Here is an 18,078-nt window from a genome sequence, read left to right as displayed (position 1 = left end):
AAAAAAAAAAAAAAAAAAAAAAAGATGGCATACAAAAGACAAATAGAACAGAGAGATATGGAGAAAAGCTGCACTTGCTTTTTGGTCCTGGACTAGTTGAAACAGATGTGGGTGAGAGACCTGTGGGGGGGAGATTAACAGTGGCAGCGTTGATTTTGATTTTGATTTTGATTTTGCTTCCAGACTTAGCTGGGTATTTCTGACCCTGATCTATGGTCCCCACCAAAAGGTGCGTTAGAGTTGTGACAGGTTTTCAGGCCTCAGTGGCCCTGCTTTGGGCCTACCCTGTTCGCCTGGACATTTACCCCCAAGGGGATGGCTAACTTTGGGTGCTTGATTTGGAAGCTATATTCTTCCCCTTTTTGTCTTACACACTAATTGTAATGCAGTTCCTTTCCACTGACAGTCTTTCAATCTACAATATGCTTTGTCTTGATGTGGTAGGCAGGTTATTAGAACAGGTAGGTTCGGGGGTTTTGGGGTGCCCCTCTCCCTGTCCTGCAACAGTTTCTGGATTTCAGCATCATAGCTAGAGTCACTTCTCTACCTCGAGGAAATCTTTCAGGGAGAACCTGATGTCTAATTACAGGTGTAGAGTGAGAGAGAAGGAATCTAGTTTCTGTAGAACTGTGGAGATGTTGATCCATTCTTAAAGGTAGGGAGCTTGGAGTGGGAATGACTTGGGAAGTTAAAATAACGAGCTGTGTGTGGACACCTTGGGTGTAGGTGCTGCAGAGCCTTCAGGTGGAGGTTCCAGCAGGCATCTGAGACAGGGTGTGGAACGTACAAAAGGGGCTGAGGTACATTTGGAGCCATCAAAGTACTCTGACCCAGGAATGGCATTGTAGCTATCTTTTTGAAGGAAAATAAAGGTAATAACGATAATAGAACCAGGATAAAAATGTAGGAACATAAACATTTTCAAATGGGAAAAAGGAAGAGGATCAAGGGAAAAGGGAGAAAAAGCTCAATCTGAGGAGGAGGAGGAGGTAGAAAGCCAAGAGAAGAAGAGCAGGGCATTGGAAGCAAAGGGAAGACAGGGCAGGGAGGGAGGACTAGCTGGAAGAAAGGGACACAGAAAGAAGCAGGAGAGTATTACAAATTATACAGGGTCATTCCAGGAGCAGGATGAAGGGAGAATTAACGGGGAAAGAATTTATCAAGTATGTGTACCTGCTCTGAGCTAGAGGTTTTACAAGATGTCTCCATGAAAAGTTTTTAAGATTTATAAAATAGATTTCTTTTTTTTAAAAGAGTTATTTATTTATGCATACAGAACTGGGGTACAGATCAGAGGTGCAAGGGCGGTGAGAGGATTCACTAGAGACAGAGTGGGGAGCAGAACAGGCAGATCAATGAAGTACACTGCTGAGGGGAGCAGTGAGCGGGCCAGGAGAGGTCTGCCGCACCATGTGGGTCACCTCCAGGGCAGAGATCGAACTCATGCTGAAGCGGTTGCAGCTGGCTTCATAGTGCTGTGCTTTAACCCACTGCACCACCAGGGAGGGCCTATAAAATTAATTTCTAAAAAAATAAACTGGCAAACTTTGGCACTCCCTATTGAAAAAAAATAACAAGCTAAATCTATCTATTAATAAAATAAATTATAAATATATATATATAATATGAAAATTTAAAGTCTCTGGGAATCCTACCCTGGAAGTATATAATCACTGAGCGTGGTGGTTCTGCTTCCAGATGCTTTCATGCCTCCACTAACATTCATTATTTATTAGCTTCTACATACTGTATTGCAACTGACCTTTAAGAAATGTACCTCAAACCTCTCTACTTTGAAATGTGCCTTTACTGCGTCATTTTTAATTGTTGAATAATATATTACAGAGCATTTCCCCTAATTTCTCTAATTAGTCTTCAGTGAATATTTGGATTATTTTTAATTTTCCCGATTGCAAATTACCCTTGAACAAAGGTGGTTGAATATATGTACAAGTATTTGTAAAAGATGTATTTTCAGTAAGGGTCAAAGGGTGTCTAAGTTAGACTGCACTAAAAAGAGTTACCTATGCAAGATCTGGAAGGAGGAAGAAAAGATGGAACATGAGATTTCTTACTGGCCTCTAGAAATTTGCCTGAAAATCTCCTGTTACAAGCAGCCAAGAGACATGTTCATCACTGCAGCCACCTCATGCTCTGAAAGCTAGAGGCTGCCCTGGGAACAGGGCTGGTTTGGCTCCTTTGGGAGTTTTTACTCATCCTGCTCTTTCAAAGTTGAACCACTTAAATCCCTATATTAAATCCCCTCCTGTTTGAAATACCTAGAGCGATGTCTATCTTCCTGGCTGAACTAAACGTTTTTTTTTTTTTAATGGGAAAAGAAAAACTACTCCAGAAATCCACTCTCAAACTTTTGTTCACATCTAATTGACTAGAACAGGTAATAAAACCCAACCAATGGCAAAGATAAATGGGATTTACCATTACACACCTAACTCAGTCATGACTCATTCCCTGGGGCTGGGCATATTGCTGCCTTGGACCTGAACAAAAAAGACATAGGTGGTTGTTCTGCAAGCACCTATAGTTTTTGCTACCTAGAGCTTTGGAGACCCTGGCCTGGTTGGGGGGGGAGGGGACAACAGGAGGGGGCCCTAGTAAGGAAAGCTGAGTAGTAGTGGAGGTAGTCTTCTGGGTCTGGCTGATGGTAGTAATGAATGTCTAAGGAAATGGGGTTCCTGATTAGGCTGAGAGTCCATTAGAAAAGAATCAATGTGTTGTATTGATTTGAGGTGAGCATTTTTTTTTTCCTTTGCAATGCTAGGTAGCCTCAGGACATATTAAAAAATAGAAATACAGTGAAGGAAAGCAAGACTAAAAATTTATTCATATATATCTTTTGAAAGAACAAGTAGATCTCTCACAACTATCCCATATTTTAATTTAAAAAATCATTATCATAGTGTTTACAGTGTGCCAAGCATTTTTCCAAATGCTTTTTGCATATTTAGTCACTTTATCTTCACAATAATAGACGGTAACTATTATCATTATTCCCATTGCAAGAAAGGAACCAGGTAGAGAAGTTTTCCTAGATCACATGGTCTTTATGGGAGACTTGAGCCCAGACAGTCTGGGTCAGAGGCCATGTTCACAACAAATGAATGAATGCATGGATAAATCTATTACCTGGTCCTAGGTGGTGTGAGTTATACTGCTTCCGTTGTTTGCAGCTGCTGTGCGGTTGACAAACTGTAAGTGCATCCGTGATTTAAGGCAGCTTTTGTTGGTATGTATTCTACCCACCGCCTCAAAATAAAGCAATCACAGGAGAACATTTAACATTTGCTCAGGTTTTCATTCATTCCCTGTTCTGTCACAAATATAATGACTTTAAATTATTCCTTTACAGACTAGAGGACAGAAGCCTGAAGTTGACAGGGCTGTGTTGGTGCTGGAAGCTTTAGGGGAGACTGTTTCCTTGCCCTCTCCTGTTTCTCAAGGTCTCCTGCGTGCCCTGGCTCAAGGCCGGAGCCTGAGCATCGCATCTTCTGTCCTCCCTCATCTCTGCCTCCCTCTCACAAGAACAGAAATGACTGCATTGGACCTACTGAATAATCTAGGAAAATGGTCCTGTCTGTAGACCCTTGACTAAATCACATCTGCAAAGCCCATTTCACCAGGTGAGGTTACAGATTCCCTGGTTCCAGATAGACAGCAACCTTAAGGGGCCAGTATTCCGATGACCACAGCATTATAAAGAGATCCTATCCCTGGAAAGGTGGATGAGGGACACCCACCCTGCCCATCACATGAACAGGAGGCAGGGGCCCTTCTGTGAAGCCTAATTCCATCCCTCACCCCTCCCTGTGTGTCTGGTGTGGCCTAGCAGGCCCTTGGCTCTGAGGAGAGATGGGGAGACCCCTGAGAGGCAAAGCAGCCAGTGTCCCAAGGGTGCCTCTGCCCTGTGCTCAGCTAGGCCAGCCAGCAGGAGCCTTGCCAGAGGGCCTTCCAGAAGGAAGCTGAAAGAGAAACTGGCCTAAAACCACAAGAACTAAGGGAGCAAAAGACTTCCAGAAAGGCTTGTTGTTTCTCACACGGGGTGTGTGACATTTCAGAAGCCACAGACTACATGGCCTGGCTCATGTATTGGTCAGGGAGAGAGGGTGGAAAGGAGGTCTACAGCTGGAGGCCCAGCAGGGCCTAGGCTAAGGTGGGCTGGGCGGACACACTCAGAACCATCAGGTTGGGGGGTGGGGGGCGGACACAGGCCCCTGCCTCTGCATCTCAGTCTCCACTGGTCATGGGTCAGCCTCTGGCTTCTCATCATCACCCCTAAAACACTTGCACATGTATTTTACATGAGGCCCTAGGACTATGAAATAAGGCAGCAAGCCTGGGTGTAGGGGGGAGGTGGGGAGGGTGTAGGGGTGTAGGGGTATGTGTGCTGGGGGTTGGCTACCTTCCTTTCTTCCTGCCCCTAGTGGCACCCCCTCTGTCTGAGCAAACAAGAACGTCCACAGCTGGCAGGACACATGGCAGTAGCGTCTGAACTCCCCCTTGTGCGTGGAAATTATGGAAGAACAATTACGTTCTCGCTCTCTACAGAGCAGATTCCTAGGTCCCCCAGTGAATTTCACGCTGCAGGAACCCTCAGGATAAAGCTCATTTGCACTCCACTTCCTGTCATGCAGCTGAAACACACAGCTCCCCACAGCGCTCCTGCTCCTGGAGGTTTTATGGAGGTTTTCTGGGCCTCTGAGGAAGTTTCTTGTTCACTGCCTCGACAAAGGCAAACCCTGTCAAGCAAGAGTTCAGGTCTGCACACTGCCTGGGAGCACAGCTGGGCGGGCGTCACAGCTGCAGAGGCTTTATTTTCATAGCAACCCTCCCTGTTCTTGACAACGGTGGCCTGTGGCCCAGTTCCAGAAGACAGGTACGGTCAGTGATTGGCCATGGTGGCGTTTGTCTCATTTGTCCCACGAGTGCCAGCTGGAAGTGTTTGCTTCTGTCCCTCGTGAGTCTGAGTCTGTCTGATCCCTGCACCCCTGCACCAGCTCAACTGCGTTCAGAAGTGAGCTTGTGCTCATGAACCTTCCTGGGCTGACCCACACCCAGAGTGCCCACTGTCCTCAGGAACTGAGTCAGGGAAGAGAAAGGGTTCCTGAAAACATGGGGGTGGGAGGGAGAGGGGAGAAGAGAACACAGTCAGGGCCCCTCATGCCTCTTACCAGGGAGCAATGGCAACCCAAGTTTCCTTGAGGCCTGGTTTCTAGCCTCAAAGGCCCAAGTCCTGAGGCCACAAGGATGCCTGGCAGGTGACTGCATGAGTCATCAAACAGGTGACCAGATGAGGAGCGGAGGAGCAGAGATGCTAACTGACATCTTCAAATCGGACAGTGGGTGCCGAGGATTAGAACCCAGGACCCAGCACAGTGAAACCCGTAGAACCAGCCTTCCTCTTCCGCCCCCAGGGACACATGCACCAGCACACACACACACTGACTGCTGCTGAGCCTTCTGTGACTTCCATGCCCCAACAAGGGTACCCCTTGGCCCAAGCGTACATCTGCATACTAGCATGGGCTCGGCCGTGCCGGGAACCACTCTGTGCTCCGTTCACCAGCTGTAGTTCACCACGCAGCCAGGAGCCAAGTTTGGGGCCGAGAGCCTGCCTGCGTGAAGTCATGTAATCCTCACAACATCTCGCTGGGGTAATGATTATCCCCAGCTTACAGGGGAGAAGCCTGGGCTTGGGGAGATTTCTTCACTTACCCAAGTCAGCCAGCTAGGAAGCACAGAACCAGGATTTGTGCCCAGATCTGCTGACTCCAAACCCATGCTGCCAGCCATGCTGGGGTCTGCCGCCATTTACAGAACCTGCTTCTCATCCTCCCAGAGCCCTGCAAGTGTTTGGGATTCTTCACTGGCCCTCTCTCCAGGTAGCATGCATGTTTTTTGACAGAAGAGGAAGGGCACAGGCTGTAAAGTTTGAAAAGTTTCAATTCACATGAGAGTGTGAGAAGCCTGTGGGCCAGCATAGGAGAAATGCACATCCTTCCAGGTTCACTGCGTTGGTCTGGCAGGAGCCAGAAGGGTAGTTACTCGGCAATGGATTCCACTTACATCTTTGGATCTAACACTGAGTGTCTGTCTTACCTTTTTAACAACAGAACAAAGTGTTCTTAAAAAGTCACACAAGGGCCTCCTTGGTAGTGGAGGGCTTAAAGACAGCACTATCAGGTTATCACCAGTCACTGCAGACTAGTTCGATCCCCCAGCCAGCCAGGGAGCTGACCCACATGGCGCAGCAGACCTCTCCTGTCTCACCTGCTGCTCTGTCTCACCTGCTGCTGTCTCCACAGTATATTTCAGCACATCTGCCCGTTCTGCTCCCTACTCTGTCTCTGGCGAATTCTCTCCACCCCAACCTACACCCTAGTTCTTGTATGCATGAATAAATAAATCTTTTTAAAAAAATTAGGCCCTCCCTGGTGGCACAGCAGGTTAAAGCACAGCACTAAGAAGCTAAAGCCACTTCCGCATGAGTTCGATTCCCGCCTGCCCTGGAGGTGACCCACAAGGTGCGGCAGACCTCTCCTGACCCGCCAGCTGCTCCCCTCAGCAGTGTACTTCGTTGATCTGCCTGTTCTGTTCCCCACTCTGTCTCTGGTGAAGCCTTTCGCCTCCCCTGAGCCTCTGACCTGCACCCCAGTTCTGTATGCACAAATAAATAAATCTTTAAAAAAAAAAATTCAAAGTCACGCAAATGTATTCAGAAGGGGTTATGACCTCACGCTGACCCACACTAGATGCTTTTTGTAGCACAAGCCCTGTGACACCTGCCAGCCTCCAGAACCAGCCAAGCACTTCATGCTTCAGGAATTTATTGCGATAAATAATAACCTGTCACCACCTTGGCGGAGCAGCACAAGTGGGTTCTTGCATCTCATGGCCCAGTTCACACTTTGACTAGCCTGAAAGTTCCATTCGGCAGCGGCCTGGGGGCTCTACCCTCTTCTTACTCATCCAGAAAGATGGGTAGAGAAACAAGAGATGTGGTTGTCATCACCCACCACCCACCCCTACCTGGCCCCCAGGATATCCCCTGTAACCTTCTTCAGTGCACTTGATCTCACTAATGTGTTCCCTGAAATGATGCCACTAATGTGTTCCCTGTTTACCACATCTCTCCCTAATGAGCAAGCTCCGCAGAATCAGGGACTTGTTCCTATTCACAGAACCTAGTATAGTGCCTGGCATAGAGTGGACACACACAGGCCTCTTTTGACTAGATGACTGATCACCTATACTCACAGATTATCAAAGTAAAATTGCCGATAGAATTGTCCTGAGAGTTAAATGAGATAATCCATGATGCGTGGAAAACTCTTAGGAAGTTTTATGACTAGCACAGAGTTTACAGAAGCCTCAGTGATATTGAGTGCCTGACTGAATGAATCAATGGCTGAATTGTGGTTTATGATAAATGAATGAATGAAAGACGTGATCTGGGCACACCGCTGAGAGGGCTCCATAGGGCAAGCCTGCCTCTCTTCCCACTTGTCAGAGGAATTTGGAAGATTCACTTTGACACCTTAGGCCTAAGGATAAATATCCCTAGAGTTTTTCTGTATTCTAGGTATTCCAGAATATTTCAAGCAGAGACGAAGGTTGTCTGGACAACCTCTTTCGCTGGGGTCCTTTGGGCTCCTGCTCTCCGAGGACTTTACACTGTCTTCACACCTCACACTGGCAGAGGCCTGGGCCCCACCCAGCTCTTTCTACCCAGATGCACACCTGGTGGAACTGGCCTCTGGTTCCAAGTCCACATTTTGATTTGCCCACAATTATCCAGCCCTTCTCCTGGGATTGCCACATCAGCCTCAATGTTAGCCTCTCACTTCTGATCTCTGACCTTGCCCCTCACTGTCCCCCACCCCCCCAAGCCTTGCAGAATACTCCAAGGCCCTCCTGGAAGGCAGAGGTAGCAGCCCAAGCAAGGATGGCCTGGCCACAAAGGGGGTTGGTCCGCAGGAAGTCGTGGGTCCTCTGTAAGCCTCTTCACATCTGGTTTCCTGTAGGTGCAGAGGCTGGGGCTGAGCCCAGGCCGATACCCAGGAAGGAAGGAGTCTGGTTTCCAAATCAGAGGGAAGAAGTCTGTAAACAGCCTGAGTGGGCCAAAGGGCAGGGAGAGGAGCCACGCGCCTTCACCTTCCCCGGTGCGGGACAGCAGCAGCAGCAGCAGCAGATGGCAGGCGGGCGCTGGGCCTTGCTGGGGAAGCACTTCTGATTGGCGTTTCCTGGCACACCCCAGTGGCTCAGTAATTTCCTGCTCCCGGGACACAGGGAACATTTTAACCCAGAGGCAACTACTATTTTGTCTTGATCAAGACTCGTTTCAGGTGCAATGACAGAAAATCCAACTCAATGCAAGTAATAACAGGTAATATTTCCTAGAACTGACCGGGCTGCAAGCCCTGTCTGGGCCTCTCTCGCTTCGCTGCTCATTCTGCTCGACAACTCTGAGGAAGGAATTATTATTATGGCCCCCATTTTATACACTAAGTCACTGAGGAACTTGACCAAGTTCACACCGTTTGGCAAGCCAGGGGAAGTGGTTGCTCCTCATCCCTCACTTTCTGCCTCTTGGGGTGCAACAGACAGAAGGCTGTGTAGAGCTTGCCGCTGGGTCATTAAGGAGGCAGAGTTCAAGTGGGGCTTGGCAGACACGTGACAGGAATGAGGCACCTCTGAGCCCCCCCTCTTGGTCTTTAGCCCCTCTTTTCCTTTGGGCTGGACAGACTTTTGTCTGCTCCAGGCTGTTTTGTCCATGCACAAAGGGGAAACTAGCTTTTGTTGTTATTTTTTAAAGATTTATTTATTTATGCATACAGAACTGAGGTACAGGCCAGAGGGGCAGGGACGGTGAAAGGATTCACCAGACACAGAGTGGGAAGCAGAACAGGCTCACTGACAAAGCACACCGCTTAGGGGAGCAGTGGGCGGGTCAGGTGAGGTCTACTGTGCATGGGGGTCACCTTCAGGGTGGGGGATCGAACTCACACTGAAGTGGCTGTGGCCAGCTCCACTAGGAGCTCCACTAGGGAGGGCCCAGGGAAACTAACTTTTGATGGCCCCAGAACTATGTACAGGCTCCAGAGAAACAGACTGTCCTCTCCTTGGACTCCCAAGTTGGAAGCTTCCAGAACAGAATTCTGACTAGCCTGTTGGATCCGTGCTTACTCCTGGTCAGTCTACTGTGTGGGCAAGGGGCCAGGATCAGTAAGAAGATGGAAGGTAATTTCCATTCCAATTCTTGGTCAGAGCTGAGGAAGGTGCCAGCTCCAGAAGGGGACAGGGGTTCTTTCTGGACGGGTTGTCCAGTGTCCACGGGGACATTCTCCAAATCCAGCCACCGCCCCCAACCCCAGCACCATGGACTAGGATGCTCGGAGGAGCTCACGGGGCAGCAGGGTGGGGCAGAGAGGGAATGAGAGGGCTGACAGTGGTTACTCTAAGAGGAAATGTGGCTGACCAGAGAGGGGAAGCAGGCGAAGGAGAGACACTGGCAGGACAGTGACCCTTGTGCCAGGCTGGGAGAGGGCTTGTCAGTGTGCAAAACAACATGCTCTTTGTTGTCAAGTTGCAAACAGGGAACACCAGGGGGGTAGGGTAGGGTAGAGATTGGGGAGTTTGGAGAAGAATGAGGTCAGAGAATTGATTTCTCCGTCTCCCTCCCTGGCTACTCCAGTGGGGTGACTTCATCTATGTAAGAGGGTCTCAACTCTGTCTCGGTTCCCAGCAGGTGAACACAGACCTCCCAGTATTACATACCCCATGTGCCTGCTGGTTTCCCTGTCCCTACCCATAAATCTATAAGTATTCCTTTTTCCATTCCCTGGTATAAGTATGCCACTGGTTGACATATAACCTCCCTTATGTAACAACCCCCTTTTTTAATGGTACGCTCCTATGCCTACTATTTAGCAAGTAGCCTTTTCCACTGATGGTGTCATGTCTTTCCAGATCAGTTCAGGTAAAACCCACCTCCCTTCTTTTAATACCTACCTATACCAACTAGGATGTGTGCCTTAAATTGTGTGGCCTTCCCCTAATAACGAACATTTAGGTGGTTTCCACTCATTTCCCCTTTACAAACGGACAACGAATGCACGTGCATGGGTCCCTCTGTGCTGTCTCTCATTATCTGCCCTAACGTAGAGGTTAAGGGAGTGTCGCTTCCATGGGTTCAAATCCCATTTTCTCCAGCTGATGGTGGGCACAGTTAATGGCCCAACATTTCAGCTCCCTCCTCCTTCAAAAGGGAAGAACACCTCCCCATAGGCCCGTAGGGGGGGAAGCTCACAGGCCTATGGATTAAATGATATGAACCACGTAAAGCAACCAGCACATTCGGCCCTAAGATTCAGTTTCCCCATCTATAAAATGGTGAAAACTTCTCTGTTGATGGGTTTTGAGGATTAAATCTCACAGGATTGTAAAGATATAGGAAATTGTGCAAGTAAAGCACTCAGCACCGAGGCTGGCCCATAGCAAGGGCTCTGTACACTTTCACTCTGGTGATTACGGTCTATAATCGCCACTAAGCAAGATATTTTATTACAGGTATTAAGGCTACGATACAGCTTTATAGCAGTTATATTTCGTGTTGATTACGGTTCTTAACAACTAAAAATATTTGCTGAGAGTAACCTAGGAAGAAGATTTTACTTAACTAGACCCTTTAGGGGTAGCAATGTATATAGAAACATAGTTTAATTAATTTGTTCCTTATTCTTCCCTGCTGGAGAAATCAACCAAAGTTTCTTACTTAGTTATAACGTGTAAACAAGTGTTTGAGGGTTGAGAAAGGGAATGGACTGGAGCCTTTCGATGGCGAGCCCAATAAAGACAAACCCCAGATTTGAATTTTTCCTCCATGTCATTCTCTTGGCCAACTAACTTATTTGCTCTTTCCATGTGCCTTGCCGCTAGCCAGCTGACAGCTGTCATGACAGGGAAGGCACCTACCTGAGTTCTGGGATTAGGAGCCCCAGTAATTACGGGTCGCGCTACTAATCCCACAGAGCATCCCAAATCTCCAGGTGAACCCCATGAAGTGCCGTAGTGGCTTCAGAATAAATACCCACAGAGAACAGGTGGTTCATAGCCGCTGAAAACGAACAGCCTGTGCGTTTTCAGAACATCCTGCCAGAAAACTGATTGTTTCAACTGCAATTGTGACAAGGAAGCAAGAGACCTACAAACATATTGCCTAACACCCATCTGGCTGCACCTGGGCTGCCGGTAGGCCAGCGGCTGTCTTCTCCGCAAACGCGACATCTCTATTTGGGCTGTGGCCCAGCCATAAGGCTCCCATCCAGAGAAAGTTCACCAGGAGGCACCAGGGCTTGCAGTCACATTGCCCACTAGGGTAAAAGCCACTGGGACGGGCTTCTCACCACATGGGGCTGTGAGAGCCAGATGGAGGCTGAGGGAGGGGAGGGGAGGGCGGAGCTTTCTGCAGGGCCCTTCTCCCCCCTCCCCTGTTCCTGGCACATGAAGCATGTGCTCTGGGTGGATATTTGCCCTGGGGAACTGGGGCCAGGCCACGGTGCTCCATGGAGCGTGAGCCTGCCCAGCTCGTCCCCCACTCTGTGGGAAGCTGCTCTTCTCACAATGCTGGTTTGGTGGCTCTTAGATTCCACTGGGCTTCAGGAGGGAGGTGGGGGAGGTAGCTTGTTACTCCCAGGCCCTCTCCCAGAGATTCTGCCGTTTGGGATGAGGTTCCACACCTGAGAAACATACCCATGGCAGAATCACACACTGGCAGCCAGTGCACCAAAACTGGTCCACAGACAATGCTTTGAAATGGATGCCATCATGTAAAAATGAGTGGATCCTTTCACCTAAAAATATTACCATCTGGGCCCTCCCTGGTGGCTCAGCGGGTTAAAGCGCAGCACTATGAAGCCAGTTGCGGCAACCTCAGCACAAGAGCGATCCCCGGCCCCGGAGGTGACCCACATGGCGTGGCAGACCTCTCCTGACCCACCGCTCTCCCCTCAGCAGTGTATCTTGTCAATCTGCCTGTTCTGCTGTTCTGCTCCCCGCTCTGTCTCTGGTGATCTGGTGAATCCTCTCACTGCCCCTGCACTTCTGGCTTGTACCCCAGCTTTGTATGAATAAATAAATAAATCTTTAAAAAAAAATTTTTTTTTTAAATTATCATCCAGAGTGCAGCCAGGCCCAGGCTACGTGACCACTTCACAGAAAGAAATGTTTGCCAAGGAGCATCTGCCCTTTGAGGCCTCCCCACTTTGTCCTAGCTCCTCCCCAAATATATACGCACATGCATGTGCTATTGCCCTCTGTCTCTCTCTTCTCACCATGCCCTCTACAGTCTTTGAGTTTGCAACTTCTACCCTGCCAGGCCAAGAATAGGAGGAGCACAAGAGAGTTCATTTTCTGCTTCCCAAGCTGCAACCCAGGGGTACTGTCCCCGCTTCCCAGCAAGTTAGGTCTCCTAACCATTCTCCTGTGTCATCCCCCCCACCCCCACTCACAAGGAACCACCACAAAAGTTGGGCCTTTGTCTGTTTTGTTCTCTAGTATCCCCCACGCCTAGCGCACAATAAGGGCACAAAAGTATGTATTGAATAAATTAAAACACGGTGAAATACCACTTCACAACCACAAGGATGGCGATAAGCAAACCAACAAAACAGAGAAATAGCAGGGTTGGTGAGGATGCCTTGTGTGTCAGTGAAAGCAGGCCTACTCCCAAGCGGGGAAGCGTATCCCTGAAAGAGGGCATTGGCACAGGCTGTGCTGCTCTCAAGAGATGGGGCTGGAGCTGTGGGGTTCACCGGAGCAGTGGAGCGGCTGGGATCCCCCCCCACCATGCAGTAGAATGTAAAGCCTAGAGTCTTGGCTCTAAGGTTAAGGGAGAGGCCTTGCACCTTGATTCTTCTAGACTTTTGTGAGGATTTGCCCCTCTCCGTCAGATCTAATGTACTTCAAATGCTAATATCATACAGTCCTGTCTCCTTCATTTTCCCATGACCAGCTGCCAAATGTCCATGACGACCACACAGCATATTGAGTATCTACCGTTCGGTCTCGGAGATGACTACTTGTCAAAATCCACACTTGGAACACCTAAGGCAGTCTTGGTCTTGATGGATAGAAACCAAATATATTCTAATATTCCTCCACTTGAGTGTCTCCTTATCAAGCTCTGTGCTGGGTACTTTCTTCAGGATATCTCTTGAAGGTCAGTCTCCCCAGGGGATATATAAGATCCTCTATTCTCCTCTCTTTATAAGTAAGGTTGAAAGACTAAACAACTTGGACATTATCACATCGAGAAAGTGAAAGCAGGACTAGAACCAGACTGTTTGGCTCAGGAGCCTGGCCCCTTTCGAGTCATGTAGTCATTCATTCAACATGATTTATCAAGAGCTAATCATTGCGCTGGGCCTTGGAAAGGCAGACAAATAAAATCTGGCCATGCCAGAATAATCAGCCAGAAGGGTAGCAAGCAGACTGGTGATATCAATGCAGAGGCAACGCAAGTGCTCCAGATGAGAAGAGGGCTTTCCGGGGAGAGTGTGAGTGTGGAGGCAGTGGTGGGAGACAGCTCGGTGGTTTGCGGAACTGCAGATAGCTTAGATTGCCTGGAGAATGAGGAAGAGGAAGAGGGACCGACAGTGGTGACCAGGCCAGATTATGAAAGAGCTGACACGCTGCGTAGAGGAGCTCAGAAGTTATCCCATAGGCTATAGTCACTGGAGAATTTTAAGGAGGGGATTTATATGCTCAGATTGGCAGTTTTCATATCCTTTGCGCCCACAAATTTTCCATGAAATCCCCAAAGCACAAACCCTTCTGGCCTTGTTCCTTCTTCACCCACTCATGTATAAGGGCCTTTCTCGTGGTTCAGGTACCCTAGACACAGATTCTGAGTTGGAGATTTGCAATATAGGGTGACTCACTGGGAAGAACACTGAAGCAACCCCTTATGGGAGTGGAGGAAGCGGGATGGGGGGAGACAGGGGCTGAACTGGGATGCATTTGCCACAGAAACCTCAGCGGATCGCCCAGGGAGCTCTGCAGCTGAGGTGCCCTAAAACAAGGCCGTTAGGGTTCACTGACTAGGCATTGTATACAGGCTGCCCTCAGGGTGGGGCACAGCCTGGGCCTGTTGCAGCTCCCTTTCAGCTGAGGACAGTTCACAGGCAATACTCCATGCAGCTGGGGATCAAGAGCCTGGGTCCTGAGGGGATCTGGCCAGGGGCTCCACAGCTTCCTCCACTGGCCTCCTGGGCTCAGAAGTCTTTTCCATCAGGTGCTGACAGAGTGCACGCGTTTCCTGGCTTACAGCCCCAACCACTCCTGGAGGGACCAGCCCTCTGCAGTTTCTCACAAGTGTTTTAGGACTTCAGCTGGGACTTAATTCCCATCTTTCCCCACCTGTCCTGCTCTAGGCTCCTCTGCCAGGACCACCTCACCACCAGGTACTACCACCATAGCTGCTGAACTACGCCCCTGGGTGCCCATATCTGAACAAACACTCACTGGCTTTCTCTGGCACCATGGGGAAGAAGGTCCCCTCCTAAAGGACCCCTAACAAACTCCTGTGCCTCTGTTTACAGAGTTCCCTTGTGGACTTGGCCTGTTCTGGGCTAGCACCTCAAGCTGTGTTTCTCAAGCCTGGCTGCCTGGTACAATCCCTTGAGAAACTTTAAAAAATAAATCAGTGTCTGAGCTCCCACCACCTCAGGCCAATGGAATCAGAAACGCGGAGGGTGGGGCCCCGGCATGGGAGTGCTTTTTCGGCCTCCCCTGGAGACTGCGACGCACTGCCAGGGCTGAGAACCAGTGGCCTGGACTTTTATCTACAAAGATCAGTTGGAGAGTGTGGAGGACAGGAATTCAGGGGAGAGCAGTTGATGGCCGGACTGGACTAGAAATGACAGGAGCAGGAAAGATGAGGATAGACACTGCAGAGGTAGAATGAGCGAGGGTGCAGGCAAGGTGAAGGTAAAGGAGGGCGAAGTTGGAGGAGTCACCTGGAGGTCAAAAGATATGCTGGCAGAGCTGGGCCTGGCCCCCAAGGATCCTGAGTGAACTGCCCAGGTGGCTGAATCCCTAGGGTGCTGGCTGGCTGTCAGCTACCATGATTCTCCAGGGCAGCCAAGCTGGGAGCCAGAGTTCAAGGCCAGGCCACAGCGTCTTGTCTGGGAGCCCCACCAAGCAGGTGTCCAGGTGGCCTCTGCCCAGTGTCGGCAAGACAACATGTTGCTCACCACCTGGACCCTGGAGTGAAGGCTTGAGCAACACCAGTTTCCATCCAATGTAAACGCCAGTGTGGCATGCCAGCCTACCTGGCGGCAGAAAGCTCACATGTTGCTGCTCTCGGGGACAGCTGCCTGAGAGTCATTCCGGGGGGTTTGGGGGGGAATTTAGTGTCCAGGGGGCCCATGCTTCTGTAGGGGGCTGTTGGAGCAAACAGGTCTTTGCGCAAGGCTGGGTATGCCAGAAGGTTACCAAATGCCCTGGGATATGCTTTACCTGGCTTAGGGTTTTCTCATATGGGTGATTTGTTTAGGTCCTTGTTTTTTGTTTTTGTTTGTTTTTTTATTCTAAAAAGAAAATCGCTATTTTTCCAAAGACAACTGGAGTACATGCTTGCTGGGAAAACATTTTTCTTTCGGAATATAAAGTAGGAAGTGAAAACCCTCCTTAATGCCGGCACCCAGAGGCACCCCCGGGATCCCCCCTCGCTGCAGCTGTCACCACTGAGGAAGTGCGAAGCTGCCCCTGGAGCCTGCAGCTGGCCTGGGCCTTCCCCTGCTGAGTATAACCAGCTCTACACAACATGGGCCCAGGCCAGCGTGACTGCGAAGAAAAAGACAAAAAACAAGACCATTCCGTGATCACGTCTGAACGAGACAAAAAACAAGAATGCTGTCCAAACCACAGAAGCACCCGAGCACCCCCGTACCCTGGCTAGTGGATGACTGTTGTTTCTGCTTTTCGCCAACCACAGCTTCACTCCATTGCTCTGGGTAAGAATTATTAATGAGATCCAGTCACAAATGTGCCCCTGCTTCCTGGCAGCCCCACCCGGAGCACAGCCCTGGGTGCCTGGGCCATCCTCCAACCCACTGGCCTAGTGCACATGCAGGGTGCTCTCACCGGGACACCAGAGCCGCGGTGTGCGCGTGCTTACGTGTTCTCGCTCCAAACAGCCCATAAGCCTGTGTACACCTGGTGGCCGCTGTCTGAAGAGCAACAACACAGCAGATTTGGGAATCTATTCATCCAGACACTGTGTTTTCAATGTACATATAGATGTTTGCTTATTTTTTTTTAAAGATTTATTTATTTGTGCATGCAGAACTGGGGTACAGGCCAGAGGCTCAGAGGTGGCAAGAGGCTTCACCAGAGACAGAGTGGGGAGCAGAACAGGCTGCTGATGAAGTACGCTGCTGAGGGGAGCAGCGGGCGGGTCAGGAGAGGTCTGCCACGCCATGTGGTCACCTCTGGGGCAGGCGGGAATCGAACTCATGCGGAAGTGGCTTTAGCTTCTCAGTGCTGTGCTTTAACCTGCTGCGCCATCAGGGTGGGCCTAGATGTTTTCATTTTTTAAAAAGAAGATAGATAATTCAATTTTGCAGTCCAACCTCTTAAGGAAATTCTCGTTTTAAACAGCTGCATTTCTTGCTGTCTGGCCGTCCTACGCTTGGCCCATCCATTTCACTTGGTAAGGGGGGTGCTATGGCGCGAAGCCCCCTGAGAACAGGTGCATATACTTGTCCGATATCAGCCCTGGGCTGCTGGCTCTGTTCAGAAAATCCTGAGATGACTCTTCGATGGGTTTTGGTGCGGGAAAGCCATGGTTGGGGTGGAGACCAGCAGCGTGGGGCTGACTCAGGTGCCCTCGGCCATAGAGAAGTGGCCACCGATGGAGCCACCCTGAAAAGAGAATCTCGCCTCCCACCCCACTCTCAAAGTGTCACCTGCCCAAAGCCTGGGGATTGGACATATGTGACCTCAGCTTTCAGAACATCCACAGCCTTGGAGGCATCCACCAGGGATAATGGAACTTGGAAACCATTTTGGCAGATTTATGTCTCGGGGTGTGGGGAAGTGAAGCCAATAAAATTCTGAAACAGCAAGTTCAACTCAGCTTTGGTCACCAATTCAGGACAAGTATTAAATCAAGCCCAGGGGGTGGGGCTCTAGCTCAGTGCTTCTCAAACGCTGCTGGGTGCCCTTTGCCTGGCATTTGCCCGGGCATCCAGCGTGTGCACATGGAGCAGACCTGAGTCGGCCTCTGAACAAGCCCTCGGGCGATGCCGGTGCTGCTGGAGTCCCCGGCCAGGACCTGCCAGCCCTCAAAGTCCCTAAGAAATCCAGCCAACACGAGGGGAGAGTGAGGTGATCACCAAATGTTAGACCTGACCTCTGTGTCCACTCAGGACAAGGCCACACCAGGGAAACACCCTGCTTTCAAGTGACTTCTGGCACCATCCACTGTTCCCATGTAGCTACACTCAGGGGCAGGGGGTGCAAAGGGCGTCCCCCTCCCCCCCCGCCCATTGCAGGCTTGACTGGGGCTTAATCAGAACTACTCCCAAAGACATGGCTTTCGAGGGGCAAATGATCCCCGCCAGGAAGCCCCAGTGCCTCCTGCCCATATCCACGATTATCTCCATATAAAAACTCGTTAGTTTGAATTGAGAGAGGAAAACACAAATAGGTCCAGAAAAATTTGACTAACTCCATGACTGACAGAATCATAATGGATTCAAAAGAAATCCAGCAATTTGTAGCTGCGTCCCTTACCTGCCCCGACAAGCCCTCTCTCTTCATCGTCTGGCTGCACTTCGGCTCCATCCCTGGAGGTTTCTCAGTGTCTCCAGCATTCTCTTCCCCCATGTGGCCACCTTCACCACCACCTTCATCGCTGTTGGGTCCCTTTATCCCTATAGTGGGAAGAAATATCGGAGTTTGGTTGGAAGCGCTGGGGTGAAGGAATTCACCCAGGCAGTGGAAAACAGTAAAGGTGGATTTATTGAGGGGGAGAGATGCGAGAGGTCTGCTTGC

The 18,078-nt window shown here is 49.8% G+C and overlaps 1 protein-coding gene across 1 annotated transcript in view; it reads right to left on the bottom strand.

Moving 5' to 3' along the window:
- KLF10 (Kruppel-like factor 10) overlaps positions 1-17,850 on the bottom strand; it is a 106,202-nt gene extending 88,352 nt beyond the window's left edge. Inside the window, exon 1 of the mRNA XM_004679684.2 lies at positions 17,818-17,850. The gene's annotated coding sequence lies outside the window, so the exon portion shown is untranslated. The remainder of the gene's footprint in view (positions 1-17,817) is intronic.
- Between the last annotated feature and the right edge of the window lie 228 nt (positions 17,851-18,078).

The sequence above is a fragment of the Condylura cristata genome, unplaced genomic scaffold, assembly GCF_000260355.1.
Source record: "Condylura cristata isolate star-nosed mole 26May11 unplaced genomic scaffold, ConCri1.0 scaffold00009, whole genome shotgun sequence".
Classification (NCBI taxonomy): domain Eukaryota; kingdom Metazoa; phylum Chordata; class Mammalia; order Eulipotyphla; family Talpidae; genus Condylura; species Condylura cristata.
This window is presented reverse-complemented; position numbering and strand designations above follow the sequence as displayed.